Below are 16,514 nucleotides of genomic sequence, written 5' to 3' on the forward strand. Positions count from 1 at the left end.
CACGCACGCACGCACGCACGCACGCACGCACGCACGCACGCACGCGCGCATGCATGCACGCTGTAGGTGTGACACAGTATCTGTGACCAGGGGCCATTATGTGGATATAAAAAGGTTATTAGTGTCCCTCTGGGTCAAATATCCTTCAGTAGAGTGGAGACACTTTGGACCCCTGTTCTGTTCCTCACAATGGTCCATCTACTGTACTGCTGGTGCCTGCTTTAAGTGGGGGATGTCAGATGTCTGCACTTAACAGGCAACCCGCGTGCACGTGCTGTAGAGCGGTAAGGTTCATAAATACAGACTCTAAAAATGCTTCTTTCTGATTGGCTATCCGCTAATATTGAATATCGGGACACCTCAAACATAGTCACAGTCAGCAGTTTAAATGCTCATGATTAAACTGCATGTAACCATAACAGCAGAATGCAGTAAACTAATTGTAGAAGCTGTTTGAGTGTTTGTTGGACTAGAAAGTTGTTACCAAGACAACACAGCTGTCGTTTTACTTTCATCTATACCGTATCTATTAACGTGCCTGTCTCTCAATCGACTTGGCATGTTGGCCAAGTCACAGTACGTGTGTCTGTGATGCTGTCACAGTAGTTGAGAATAACAACAAAAACACAGCCTCTCTTTTTTCCATTAAGTAAATGGCCATGGTATAGCCATGGTATCAAGATGTCCTGACTGTCCATTGTTGGGATATCTCACTGTGCATCATCACTTGTAAAAAAAATCACACCCGTGTGAACTGAGTGGTGCAACTCCCCTCTCCCCTGCCCCCCCCCCCCCCCCCCCCCCCCCCTCTCGCTCTCTTTCATTAGCAGGCAACATTGTAGCACTATCTCTCTCTGTTTCTGGCACAACAGCGCCACTTTTGCCCCTACTGCTACTCATAGTCACATAGTCACACACATATATAGTCAATTAGGTTAACACATACGGTAGGTTAACACGGTTTACCTTTGTTAACCTTTTTTTGAGTGGTTGCACCACTCAAAAAAAGAAAAGAAAGAAAAATAGCTGTTCCACACTAACAGGCCCCTGTATTGGAGAATGTTGCTTTTACTGTTAAAAGCTTATACTCTTTCAGAGTGAAATGAATACTCTGGATTTTATTGTGTAGCCAGAATTGAATGAGAAATCATGTGGCTTTCCTAGGAAATGACACACACACACACACGCACACGCACACGCACACACACACACACACACACACACACACACACACACACACACACACACACACACACACACACACACACACACGCGCGCACACGCACACCCACACCCACACACCTTGAATAAATAACTCAGAAGGGTGTCAGAGAGTCTATACAAGTGTGCGTGTCAGGGGTCAGGGTGTTAAGTGTGTATCGGCGGATGGCACGCAAGTTTATTTATATATATCATTTGTCTACCTCTGCGTCATTTCTGTGTTGTGCTTAGTAGAGAGAGAGAGTGTGTGTGTGTGTGTGTGTGTGTGTGTGTGTGTGTGTGTGTGTGTGTGTGTGTGTGTGTGTGTGTGTGTGTGTGTGTGTGTGTGTACCCCAGGTATGCTCTGCCACCTCTAATTAACTTGGCGGAGGTGTGTATGAGTCAGCAGCAGTTGACAGGATAATTACCTTGTGGCTAACCTGTTTATGCACACACACACACACACACACACACACACACACACACACACACACACACACACACACACACACACACACACACACACACACACACACACACACACACACACACACACACACACACACACACACACACACACACACACACTGGCGAACCCTTTGTGAACCCCTGTGAGAGCTCAATTCGCTCTACATTAGTGGGTGAATTTCTGCCTATTCCATGGCAAATAAATGCAACTATAAAACACAGGCATGTCACGACCCATCAGAGAGTGCCAGCCATGGTGCATTTCACTACCTGCGGGTGTGGGTGCGTGTGTGTGTGTGTGTGTGTGTGTGTGTGTGTGTGTGTGTGTGTGTGTGTGTGTGTGTGTGTGTGTGTGTGTGTGTGTGTGTGTGTGTGTGTGTGTGTGTGTGTGGTGTGTGTGTGTCTGTCTGCGCGGGACTGATGTAACCTGGCAGCTAAGGTGCAAACAGAGGGCAACACACCTATTAGAGGTGGCAACCCCAGCCACAAGAAACCTAGGAAATTAATGTTCAAGGAAATTAATGTGCGTCTCTGCTCATTGAAAACATAAACAAACACAAACAAATACCTTAAGTGCCACAAAGCAGGAACTTCCAGTGCTGAGAGCAACTTCCAATTTCCTCGTGACTATAAGCATTTATGATTAATTTAGCATTCCATGTACAACATACTGTACCTAGAATTAGTCCTCAACAATCTGTTTTCGTGGGTGATTGCAAGTGATTGTTAAATTAAAGGTTGGGACTAACAATGTAGATGAATCTCTCACAACATGATGGATAGATTCGTGTTTGTCTAACCTACTGTTATATCTGTTTACAAACAGAGTCAACAATCACATGCATCTTGTTTTGGAATTATTTATGGATTAGTACTTGGTTGGCTGGTTCCTTTTGATTAAAGTTTATTTATATTTCTTTAAATAAACTCGAATGGCATGGCATGCTCGACAAGCAATGCATTATAACAGCTAGAGCGGTGCCCGTTGGAGCCTCTACAGCGGTGCCCGTTGGACACTGGCCTACTTGGAACGATGCAAGTTGGAAATGCATGCCCTACCCAGATATTATGTCTGTGTACCTTTTATGCCCATATATGGAGTTCTTTGTCAGGCATGCCCAAATATGGAGTATACTGCAGACGTCAGAATAATGTCAGAACAAGCCAGCTCCATATGGACACTGGGCAGGGGCCCTGTCCAGAGCCCGGGCAGAGGGGACGGTTCCAGACAATCGTGGGTCCGACGGACTCGACACCGGGCACTGCAATCCCTGTGGTGGTATGGAACGCGTGTGTCGAATTTGAAGTCGGTGGGGCGAACGGTTCTCGAGTTACGTGGATTACAGACGTACACACAGACTTGGTGCATTTATAATAACAACAATACTAAATAAAGACACAAAATATATCAAATATTACAAGTAAAGAAAGAGCTTTTATAGCAGCAATGGTGTTTTTTTGCCAAGTTAAGGACCTGTCTCTACAGGAGAGTCCTACTGATGACCCGGCTCTAGTTACTATATCACAGCCCACCACTGTATTCTCAATCCCTTGCTGTGTTATCGCTCTCATCTCCTCTGCTTGTGGCCTGGGCCGTGGCTCAGCGGTCCAGGCACCTTGGCTGGTAATCCAGTCTGGCAGTGTGCCGCGGGTTCGACTCCTGATCCCGACGGCCTTTACTGCATGTCTTCCCCCGATCTCTCTCCCCATTTCCTGTCAGCCTACTGTCTGTCCCTCCATAAAAAAAATATAAAATAAAGGCGAAAGCCACAAAAAACATCTCCTCTGCTTGTGTTGGTGGCTAATGCATCGTGACACAGTTCAGAGTTTTGCAGGCAGGTATGGGTGGAAGTGGGCCTGGCATAGTCAGATACACTAAGACAGACTGGGTTCATGGCCTCTTCTGGTATGTCTCAACGCCTACTTTATCCCGCATCATTTGCTGTGAACTTTACAGCTGATGCTCCTCTGCAAGGAAGCGCCCTCACTTCTGAGTTCAGAAATATTTAATGTTATGAAAGGGAAAGATTGCCACACCAAAACATTGAAGGTCAAGTGTAGAGATGAGGGTGTGTGTCTGTATGTGTGTGTGTATGTGTGCGTGCGTGCGTGCGTGCGTGCGTGCGTGCGTGCGTGCGTGCGTGCGTGCGTGCGTGCGTGCGTGCGTGCGTGCGTGTGATTGAAAACATTGCCACTCCTGCGCATTAATATATTGCGTTAATCCCATCACAATCATACAAAAGATCATCATCTATTTGTACATAAACAAAAAAGTTTGTGTTGATTCAAGCGCCGTTTGAAGGGAACAAAGAATAAGGAAGGACAAAGGCAGAGGAACCATTTGAAGAGATAGCACCAGGAACTATTATGCTTGTTTGAATTATTTCTGATCAAAATACAGACCAAACTACTAGATAAGACCGCCATCCACTTCATAAGGTTGGTTAGCATCTACTTCAGCCTTAGTCATCAGGGACACCTACAGTGATGGTTTTATTCCCTACTGGGAAACCACTTTGTTTGCTTTTGATTGTGCTAAATGTGTGATTTTGAGACCTGTTAAACCATGCAATGAGAGACAATGGAATCGTTTCAGCTTCATAACACAAGGTTCTACTAAAGTTCTACATTGCTTTAGAGAATATTTCTTCCAAAAGAGCAGGCTATGTTCTAGAGATGTCAGAAAGCTGAAATCAATTTCCACACGCTGGCAAAGCATAACCCAATGCTTTGAATGAACCAGTGAAGTGAAAAACAATGTCACACTAGATGGACATTTGCCTTTTTACTTCAGTTAATGGATAAAAGGTATATTCAGTGATTTCACTAAATTCAAATATCACTTATTTTTTTGTTTTGTTGTGATAATCCTCCCTACTATAGAGTGTGCTGACCATATAAGTCACTGTCCCCAGTTAACCCCTGGGGTCAAAAAACCTTAGGTTTCGTTTTTGGCTAGGTGGCCGAGCCTTCATCCAATCAGGATAGAGAGGAGCCTTCCGCCAATCATGATTGAGCGGGGGCGGGCCTTGGTGTGCGACTGTACGTGCTGTTGGCCTGTTGCGTGTCCCCCACTGTAGTGTGTGCATGTGCACATCTTGTTACCGGGGCAGACCAGGGGGTTTCCAAATCACCCACATCACTGAATGCTCCTTTAAGTAACCGATGTAAAAAAATATATAATACAAATACAAATAATTTAAACATTTAACCAGCGGGATACAGAGAGAGACCCGCCCATAATACCAAGACGACCACCATCCCACTGGGACTCCAGAGCCTACCAGGCCGGCTAGGAGAAGATGGCAAGTGCCTCAGTCAGCGCCTACGGGACTTATGTGTTTAGGTGTGTATATGAACCTATGGGGGCTGTGTGTAGCGTCCCATGGTGTGCCAATGGACTAACCTCGCGTCACCAGGCTTTCCACCTCGGAGGAAAGCCTGGTCTGTGTTGCCGTGTGAACCGGTCTGGAGCGGATGATATTGTTATGTCATGTTGTAGTCTTTGTTTTGTAGTCATCAGGCAGGAACCATCATCTGGAACTTCCTTTCCCTCAAACCGGAAAAATAACAATAAAAGCTCTCGTAGCCCGCTGCTTTTATTGAGAAAAATCGGTTTGAGGGAAAAGGAAGTTCCAGATTGATGGTTCCTGCCTGATGACTACAAAACAATGACTACAACATGACGTATAGCGATCATAAACCCGAAAAGGAATGCTGACCAGGCTACCAATGGACAGAGAAGGACTTCCCAGCATAATGGGCCTTGATATGAAAAAAAGTTTAAAACCACTGGTATATGGGTTGAAGTGGTTAAGAAATGGATCAGGTGGTTCCTTAATATTTGATATAGTGTGCGGACACACTTTCCCTCTCTCTCTTTCTGTTCAGTTTCTCTCACTCACTCTCTCGCACACACACACACACACACACACACACACACACACACACACACACACACACACACACACACACACACACACACACACACACACACACACACACACACACACACACACACAGTGCATACATACATACATACATACATACAGTGCTCACGTCCACACACACACACACACACACACACACACACACACACACACACACACACACACACACACACACACACACACACACACACACACACACACACACACACACACACACACACACACACAGTGCATACATACATACATACATACATACATATATACATACATACAGTGCTCACGTCCGCACGCACACAGTTGAGAACTACTTTGCACAGGTGCACTGTACAAACACTGTGGCCGTTTAATCCTCCCACACACTTTGACATGAAGATAGAGGGAGAGATTTCTGCAGACAAATGAACGGACAATCTTTGCCACAGGGACTTATCAGATACGATCAGAACGCGGTGTGTAATATTCCCGAAATGAATCAGAATAAAATCAAATTAGCCTCCAGGCCAGACGTGGATCAGCCCGCCCCAACAAAACTGTACGCTTTGTTTGTTTAAGTTTTAATGTGGGAGGTGATAACCTGGGGGGCCGTCGCCTTGGTAACAACATAATTTCAAAGCATTGTTTCGCAGCACTCTGACGCTGTATCAGGGAAATGCAGTGGCAGACGTGCCGGCTAATCATCTAAGAGAGCTAGACAGACGGACAGACAGAGATGGGTAGACAGAGAGAGAGCAGAGTCGGGGGGATGGGGGGGGGGGGGGGGGGGGGTAGGGGACTTGCTTGTACATACAACTCTGCATCTTGTACAAATACACCTGAAACACGCACAGTATACACAGTAAACTGGGGCCGACAACCACTTAAAACACAGCCATAGAATGGAGGTGTTTGCGAGCCGGTCGAATCCCGCAGCCTCGGTCAAGTCTGTCAACAATACGGAACAGCGAGAAACACAAATGTGCAATGTTAGTCCGTTTGATGTTCTCCGGCTATTCTCTCATTCTGTTTCTATATTAATCTCTCCTCCTCCTCCTCCTCTCGCTCTCTCTCTCTCTCTCTCTCTCTCTCTTTCTCAATAGACAGCAGCCTGAAAGGCAGAGTAGAGATGTTTAAGAACACGGTTTGCCGCGGTAAAACCTGCGGATAACAATGAGCGCTTTACACAGGGAAGGAATTCAAAGAACTTGCGGGGAGAAACACAGACAATACTTGGCTGTGAAAGAGTGACGATCAGTCATGCTAAATCGCAGCCTTTGTGCCCCAGAAGCTTTGATCCCAAACTTCCAGTGAGCCTCCCGTTCGGTCTGTTTGCTCTCAATTCAAATATATTAAGACTTTGAATAAAGCGCAGACTTCAGAAACAGCCTGTGGTATTTGCTCAAAGATTAGTTTACTTAAAAGCCAAAAAAGAGGCCCCGAATTCAGAAGAGAAAAACCCTCCATTGACGGAGATGAGAGGTAATCTGGGCAAGGCTGAGTTGATGCATTGCTTTCCCCAATGTGTTTATAATGTGTGTATACAGAGTGCACCGTGTGTCTGTATATGTAGATATATGTATTAGAGGTGTGTGAGCATTTTGTTGTGCGCGCACGCGTGTGTGTGCGTGCGAGCGTGTGTGCGCGCGCGTGCGCGTGCCTGCGTGCGTGTTGTCTATAGATACAATATTTGGGATGTTGAGCTTTAAACAGTAGCAACAACCTAGCACTGAATATTCTTTTATACTGTGTCATCAAAATACTGTTTACTGAAACGATGAGGGTATAGACCCAAACAACCTTGGTGGAGTCAACAAGGACCTGTGTGTGTGTGTGTGTGTGTGTGTGTGTGTGTGTGTGTGTGTGTGTGTGTGTTTTTTTCTGGCCGAGTCATACCAAAGACCAAAAAATGGGACCCGATGCCTCCCTGCTTGCCACTCAGTATCAAGGGTTGGATTGGGGATAAGTCCCTGTGACATATAGCATCATGTCCAGGAGGTGTACTTGTACATCATGGCCGGAGGATGTACTTGTACATGAAGCAGCCTTACGCTACAGAAACAGGAAATGGGCTCCTGCCCCTTATAGGGCCCTTTAGGGCGAGGTCACTTCTCGCCCTCAGGGCATCTTACTGGTACATAGTCCAATATTTGTGAGAACCTTATATGGATTTCCCATGTTCATTCTCTAATAACTAACTGTGATATTAACGCTTACTACTATGGTTAACCTTATAGCCTTAATGGGAAGAAATGGTTTCAGAGCCATGTGGCCTCTAGGGGGCAGATGATCATGTTATCTGTAAATTATATGTATAATTTGTGTAATAATTTTGTTTTTAATGTTTTGTTGTATACAGGTTGAGGCCTCGTATAAGCCTTTGGGCTTCTTGCCTCCTCCTAGCACTTTCATTTTTTTCTTCTACGTATCTTCTATTTTGTACTGATCTTATACTGTACTGTGCTAAATAAATGAATCAAATCAAATCAAATAAATCAAATCAAGGGCGAGGTCGTGTCCATGCATCCGCTTGGGTGACAGCAGACTGCTGGGTGAGCACTGGCGCTTTGGCATGGGGGGTCAGATCAACATATGGAATGAATTCTCTACTGGCCATACTGTATATGGAGCGTGTCTTGAGTCTACAGGGTTTGATGAGGTCAGATCAGATCCATTCAACTTATGGAATGTCAGAACAGGTCAGCTCCATATATGGAGATCTAAGGGTTTGAGGTTTGAGGTCAGATGTATAGTTTCTGGCCGGCTCCATATATGCAGATCTAGGTGATGATCCAGTCTTCTCCATGTATGGTTATCTAGGGTTAGATGAGGTCAGTGTCGTGATCTTCATATATACGCCATATATGGTGGCGTGACATGTCACGAGGCGTGATGTCACGAGGTGTGACCATACAGTATATGGAGGCATGATGTCACGAGGCGTGACCATATATGGAGGGGTGATGTCACAGTGATGTCACGAGGCGTGACCATATATGGAGGCGTGGGGTGACTAACTAACTGACGGACGGACGGACGGACGGACGGACGGACGTTAATGCATCTCATGCTTGTGATTGCATGTGTACCGGTGTCTATAATGGTGTGTTTGAATGGCTGAATGTGTGCCTGTTTGTATGAACATTGCCTACAGCGAGCATGTGGTCTCCCCTAGAAGGATATCAGTGGTTCTCAAAATCTTTCATTTCAAGGACCCCCAGTTTAGTATGTAAGTAAGTTAGACCATGGACCCCCGTCATTCTGAGAGAGTGTACTGATGGGTCCATTTGGTTCCATTTGTACACTTGAGTTACAAACCTGTAACGTTCAATTTGGTTCCTAACTATCATAGCTGGGGACTCCTTGGAATACCCTCAAATACCCCCTGGGGGTCCCCGGTCCACGCTTTGTGAACCACAGGTTTACATGGGTCACCGAAGTCCCCTGAGGACATGGAGCAAGGCATGAGCTGGTTGGCCAACTACCCCTGACCCTTCAACTTTAACCCTGCCATAGGACTGTCTGACCTTCCCCCTGCATGATTGCCTCAGCCTGTCAACCAAACCGACAAGAAACCCACCTGAGGCACTGATCACTATACGCTTATTACCACTCACCATATGACCTGGTACGTGTGTCATTGTGTCAGGGTATAGAGAGCACGCACACACGCACGCACGCACGCACGCACGCACGCACGCACGCACGCACGCACGCACGCACGCACGCACGCACGCACGCACGCACGCACACACACACACACCTTTTAGTTCCATATTTCAACTTTGTTTTAAAGATATTTTGGGGGCTTTTTGCCTTTTATTGATAGATCACAGTAGGTTGACAGGGAGAGAGATGGGGCGGGGGGAAGACACCAGCCTATAGGTGCCTGGACCAGGCCAATTCATGGCTTACTTTGAACGTCGCACAAAAATAGCCAAGCTCTGCTATATTTTATGGAAATGCATGGAGAAAGTGAATGTGATTCAGTGTGTGTGGGTGTTTTACAAATATTGAACGAAGAAGAGTGTGTGACTAAATAATAACTGCATTGGAAGTTAACACACATTCCCTGAAGTGAAAAGTATGCATTTTGGACATATAAGGTTTCCACACAACAACGATGATATATAGGCTGCACACACACCAGAGACCACACACTGATATTCACAGTACACATTATACTGTAGGAGTTTACGTACATGCGTACATTGCACAATCACAGGAAAACATTGACACACAAAACTCAATTGTGTTTACACAACGCATTTTACGTGTGAAAATCGTTAGAGGCGTAACGACATGACGTGATGGGAGAGTCAAGTGTTTCTCAAAGGAGCATTCCATCTTAATGCTATCGTGTGCGCATGTGTGTGTGTTTGTGTGTACGTGTGTTTGTGCATGCACATACATGCGTACATATTGTGTTCCCGCTTCAGTGCGTATATATATAATGTGTCAAAGCAGAGAGAGCGCTTCTACACACGTGCACATTGTTTGCATTCGACATTTCGAATATGAAAAGAAACATACCACAGTCATGTTCACCTGTAGCATTTAACCTCCCCTCCCCTCCGGAGTTCTTTAGGAGGAATGTGAGGCATTTAGATCTCAGAAGGATTGTGTCTCTCAGGGCCTGACAGGCTGTTTAAATACAGGAGGCGGAGGGGCAGGTGTGTGAGTTATACACATTCTACAGCCACCCAAATGAAGTAGGTCTGCTGCGGATCACTGCTCTGCTGAGCTGGCCAAGGGAGTGTTCCTCATCTATTACAGAGGCCTTACATTGAAACATTTTGGATTGGTACTGACGGGGAAAGGTGGTACTGAGCAGACAAACATACACATGTACAAATACAGAGCTACTAATACACTGTGTGTCCACCAAAGCATTTCTTCCCAGCTGAAATCACAAGGCTCTTAAAAAAACAAGGCCTAAAACGCTTCCAAACACCTGAGTTAAAAATATTTCAGCTCTCGGCAAGCAGATAAAAACGCCACACGTGAACACGCGGCGCAGAATAGATGGTCAGCGGCTCGCCATGCTGCTGGTGGTTCCAGCATATAGTGTAAATATGCCTTTAAGCTACATGGCACACATGGTTTAACTCATGAGCATAATGTGCATAAATACAGATAGATGTGTGCGTGCGTGCGTGCGTGCGTGCGTGCGTGCGTGCGTGCATGTTTTCTTCTGTGGGCTAACATAGCACAAGATGTTGTCTGCGCAGCATTCAGCGGCAGGTTCAGAGGTCATGCTGATGCTAATCTCCTGTCATACAGCAATTATTATCATGACAGTAACAATGCTTCACAGACCAGTCTGCTCACCTCTGCCCTGGAGATGTCCCCTGATGACCCCTGACTCCAAGACCTTGTTTTGTTGTGCGATGTCCTAACCATGTTGAACAAGATGAGGGTCTGTGCTGTCCACAGACGGTCACACCAAACACTCAGGCTGAAAGAGGAAGTGTGGACAGAAAGAAATACCAGTGTTTATGTCCACATTCCACAACCTATAGAACCAGTGGTTTTCAAACTCACACCCACACCAAGTCAAAATCTCAAGGCACTCCTGTGATCATAGCAAAAATAGCAGATCTGCATCGCATGCTTTCTATACTGTTTTGTGTGGGGAAAACAATTCAATTAAAACTTTCGCCTACATGCCCAAAATAGGGACACCAGGTTGAAAATAGTTAACGTTTTTACTGGGTATTGAATTGGCCTCCTGTATTGTCCAAAGTACTGATGTAGGAAATTAAAACATAATTCACAAGTTTTTGTATAGTTGACTGTATATTACAATATAGTGTTGTTGTCACAAAATCCCATTAAGGCACACCTGTCCTTGTCAACATGCCGGCACAAATAATAAAATATATAGGAGCTGGAGTGAAAGAGATGGAGATTCATGCATGGCAGATTAATGGAGATTCATTCATCTTTGCGTTGGCATGTGCAGGCTCTGACCAATCACATTTGTGTCTCATGCCATGCCACATGAATTTCCCGGCCCACCAGACGCTGTGATAGCTTCTTTTACAAGGGGCCGTGTAAGGTGAGGAAAACAGATGTATTATGCCCGAGGCATCACTCACATCACGGTATACATAATTGTCTAACTATACTTAATCGCTCCTAAGCTGTGTAATCATATAGCATGGGTTTTCTCTGCACGTTATGCACTTTTCTCCTTATGCCCATATATTTTGTTCACAGGAGTGCAACGCACACCAGTCCTTTGGAGCTGTCAGCCAAGTGGGCCAACTGTGAGTTTTGCATCGGTGAGTTCATGGCACACAGGAACTTTGAGCAATCAGGGTTTAGTAATCATTGCTAAAATGAAGACCCAGTCATCCCAGGACTAAAGGATTTTTTTATCCTCTCACTAGGCCTGCCAGAACTGACAAGAAGACAAGAAATCTCATTGTTGCCGCCCCTTGAACTTGGTGAACTAATTGGGTAGCTCTATTCAGTCATCAAATGGCAGTGAAACATTGCAACAAGAGAATAAGCCAGAATACAACCGTTTACAATAGCCTATGTCAGACTTCAGACTTCTCTTTGCATATTCACATCACATTTTCATGATGTTGTGCAGTGTTGGACCTTAACTCTGTAATAATCCAAGTACATGAGCAATGTCACCAAACACCAATGTCTTAATGGCAGTGTTGGAAAAGTTACTCAAAACCGCAAATATATTACCTATTACAGTTACTAAAAAAAGTAATATTATTATTTTACATATTACTCCCTCCCTGCCAAAAGTAACTATAGTTACTTTTTTTTACCTTGCCCCCAGTAATTGCATCTTCCCAAAAGTGTCACACTACCCAGTTTGTTCCAGACGGTTTAAGGCCCGCCCTTCTGCATCCGATAATTCACACGTACAGACAAGTGCGCATCGTTTCCGTATCCACTCTAGAGTCTATATCTAGACTGATCAGCAGCCTGCAAAGCAACTCCATCCCGGTAGTTACTGGGAAAAGTAATAATATTACTTTAAGTAATAAGTTACTTTAGTTACTTTCCAACACTGGTTAATACAACAACACAGATTAACAACATTTGATTATTTCACAGCATGCAGTCTAGAAGAGCAGCATTTGTCTCTGTTTGTGTGTGTCTGCAGCTAATCTCACAAAACACTAGGCCGATCAGCACCAAATCTCTTGTGCACACTACCAATTGGCCATGGAATTAAATATGATCTATATAAATATAGTAGGCTATTCACATTTTGTGAAGTGATCATCTCAGATGAACCGTCCCACTGATCCACCGATCAGTCTTGCCCAAATATATAGTATAGTATAGTATAGTATAGTATAGTATAGTATAGTATAGTATAGTATAGTATAGTATAGTATATATAGTCCCCATCTGACGTCATGAATAGGCCTACGATGTCATCTTTATGTCAGACAGCCACAGGAAGCCACACCATTATTAGACCCTGTCTTATTCAAGAGAACTATAATGCAGCAGAACAACAACTAAAGCTTCACAGGTGCAGCCAAGATGTCATCAAAACAGATGACTGACCATCTGTTCATTCACACCAGTGTGAATTATGTCTGTTTAGTGTTTACCCACTACATTGGTCAATTAAACTCAGCATTTCTCAAGTTCAAGACAAGGTCTAGTCTACGTTCCCTTTGTGGTTGTGCCATTACTTGACTGTATAACTTCTTGCTCTTTACAGTTACAGATGACATGACTGAACATTAGGCCTACTTAATAATCTAGCTAAAAGATTGACCTATAAAATTATGTATCATTGGATACTTTAGTCTTGGTTCAAATGAGATAAAGGTAGCTAATATGGATTGTGATGTAGCTAACAAAACCCTCAGAAAAGCAAGTTGACACAGAAATAACACAGAAAAACTACTATCAAAATCTTGTTTTCTTTGAGCACAAGTATTAAACATGCATCTTACTTATCTTTCTTGAAGGGGCTTTTGGATGTAGCATGAAATGGCATGGGCAATTTATGCCTACCAAGTGACAGACCATGATTAGTGGTGGTGGGGAGAGAGGGAGAGGTGGCAATTTAACTAATTTCCCTATCAGCCAATCAGGACACAGCATGGCAGAGAGGTGGTCATTTTAGCCCTATATATTTCACAGTACAACAACATAGTGAATATAGCCAATCTACAAGCTCACAGTGCATCGCAAAGCGTTGTTTTGAGTTTAAGGAAATGAAAAGTAAATTCAGCTTGACTAGAAGCAGGGATAAAACATATCGCCAGCGATATAAAAAATGTACATTCTATACATGCTGTAATGGATTTCACCAGCTACTCTACAACAGGGGTTCTCAACCCGTGGGTCGCGACCCCTCGGGGGGTCGCCAAATTATTTTCAAAAAAAAAAGAAAAAAAAAAAGCTCGTAGCGCGCCACTCGGTGGCGCGCTATGAGCTTGTAGATCTGCTATTTTTCAATAGCTAAATTATAACAATGCTTAAAACACCAAAAGGGGTTCCCGCCCAAAATGGTTTAAGGTTATTGTAGCAGTCAATTTATATTGGGGGTCGGGAGGGGGCGGGGCGGGGGTCCCGAGACGTTGCCAAAGCATTTTCGGGGGTCCCCGGCCAAAAACGTTGAGAACCCCTGCTCTACAAGATGAATAGACATGCAATTATATATTAATATTCTGCTTGGTCACAACTAAAAAGAGAATATTAACATATAATTGTATGTCTATTCATCTAGTAGAGTCTGGTGAAATCCATGTGGATTTACAGCACATAATAGACCAATGACAACATTATGCCATAGCTATAGAAGGAAAGACCATGGGTCCCATGCATGGGCCCCATTAAATTCACTGGGATAGAAAGAGTGACGCCCAGTCCCAGAGGGGGGAACGGAACATTGTCACAGCGGTTACAGAGAAGCTTATACTGCATACATTTAATACAATGGAACTTTTTGGTCTAAACGGGCCATTAGATTGAGTTCATTTCGTGCTTGCTTGGTTATGGTGTTTATGGTGAGTTTTGTAATCCTGACTTTTTACAAAGGTGAAAAGAATAGTACCTTTGTGGAATCAAACGTAGCTCCCACGCCCACCCCACCCCCTGCATGATGATAACTACTCTTACTGTACGCTGTTGAACATTGATTGTATGTATTCAGAGCCTAATCCCAAATATAAGAAAGTACATGTTTTAGGGGCCATATTTGAACATATTTGAACTTGAACATGTTAGTTCTCGTAGGCATAGTTTATTGCCCAAGTATTGGGCCATTTTGTAAATAGTTATATTACATAGTACATATTTTAAAATGTATGTATGGGCACCACCCCTTAACCCTTATCCCTAAACTTATTTGCCATTTTTTACTATTTAAAAAAACCTTTTAAAAGAGTTCAAATAGCCGATCTACAAGCTCACAACGTCTCGATGTAGATCGGCTAGTTGAACTATTTTAAAATGTTTTTCAAAATAGTATAAAATGGCAAATACGTTTAGGGATAAGGGGTAAGTGTGGCGCAAGATGGAGCCCTATATATTTATGGTGTTGTCACATGAGCAGGTTACCTTTAAATAGAAACACCTGTGGTTAATTGTGGACTGAGCAACCCCAACAAAATAGGCAGCTTCACTGTGCTTCAACTGTTCAAATCAAATGACGCGAGTCAAGTTCTAAAACGTTGGTGTGCCTATACTGTAGGTTAAATTACTCATCTATGGTCTTCATTCCAGCTGGCACACAGGAGGAGCACAGCAGTGCACATTATGACTGTGAACGCTCTCTCACATTAATCTTTGTTCCAAACACAGGTTGGAAAACATTGCGACTTGCAGTGGTGGAATGTAACTTAGTACAATTACTCAAGTACTGTACTTAAGTACAAGTATAGTACTTTTACTTTAATGGAGTATTTCCAAATTTCTAATCCATGCATCTTCTCAGAGGCAAATATTGTACTTTTACTCCACTACAATTATTTGAATATTTTAGTTACTAAATACTTGGATTATTATTACAAAACATACATGAACCACTTCAGCCCTATACATTCCAGCCATTTGAAAATAGCCGATCTCACAATCTGTGAGATCGGCTAGATCTACCTTGTAGATCTGCAATTTTCAAAAGATTTTTCTACATTTGAAAAGTGAAATGGGACCTTCTGCATAATGAGTACTTTCTACTTTTGGTACTTTAAGTACATTTTGTACTTTTATTGTTTTAATTTGGAATTCCAGACTTTTATTGTATATATATTTTTTTGTAATGTTTTTTTTTGTGGCTTTCGCCTTTATTTTATATTTTTTATGGAGGGACAGACAGTAGGTTGACAAGAAATGGGGAGAGAGATGGGGGAGTGACATGCAATAAAGGCCGTTGGGATCGGGAGTCGAACCCGCGGCACACTGCCAGACTGGATCACTAGCCAAGGTGCCTGGACCGCTGAGCCACGGTCCAGGCCTTTCATTGTATTTCTACATTCATACTTAAGTCAAAACATTTGAGCACTTTTTCCCCTGGTGACTTGCTTCTTGATCATAGGTTCCTTGTGGGTTCAAATGCCATTTATTTTTTGAGAAACAATTTCAATCTCTAATCAGTTCTATTTGAAGAACCATTTTGTGGTAGTTCCACTAATAGAAAGAATGTGGTGGTGTTGTTTATCTTTCAGAAATGTATAGATAGTGGTCTTTAGCCGTTGGTGATGACCTTGCATGGCTCAATTCCTTCATCAGTGCTGTAGAATCTGAAAAGCCACTGTCATCATATGAGTTGGTGTAAAAATAAATGGTGTACCAGTTTTCAGTTAAATCATTTTGGCGTTTTTTGTTTTTGTTTGTTTGATTTGTCTGTGCCTTCCTGTTATTGACCTAATCTGTGTTGTGTGTTCCTTTCCTCTCCATTCTCTCTTCCCTAATCTATTCTAT

At 43.6% G+C, this 16,514-nt stretch overlaps 1 long non-coding RNA gene across 1 annotated transcript in view; it reads right to left on the reverse strand.

Annotated features, from left to right (window-relative positions):
- LOC306925894 overlaps positions 1-10,980 on the reverse strand; it is a 35,596-nt gene extending 24,616 nt beyond the window's left edge. Inside the window, exon 1 of the long non-coding RNA XR_013790320.1 lies at positions 10,923-10,980. This is a non-coding gene — a long non-coding RNA (uncharacterized lncRNA). The remainder of the gene's footprint in view (positions 1-10,922) is intronic.
- Positions 10,981-16,514: the final 5,534 nt, after the last annotated feature.

This window comes from Electrona antarctica, assembly GCF_951216825.1.
Source record: "Electrona antarctica genome assembly, chromosome: 7".
Classification (NCBI taxonomy): domain Eukaryota; kingdom Metazoa; phylum Chordata; class Actinopteri; order Myctophiformes; family Myctophidae; genus Electrona; species Electrona antarctica.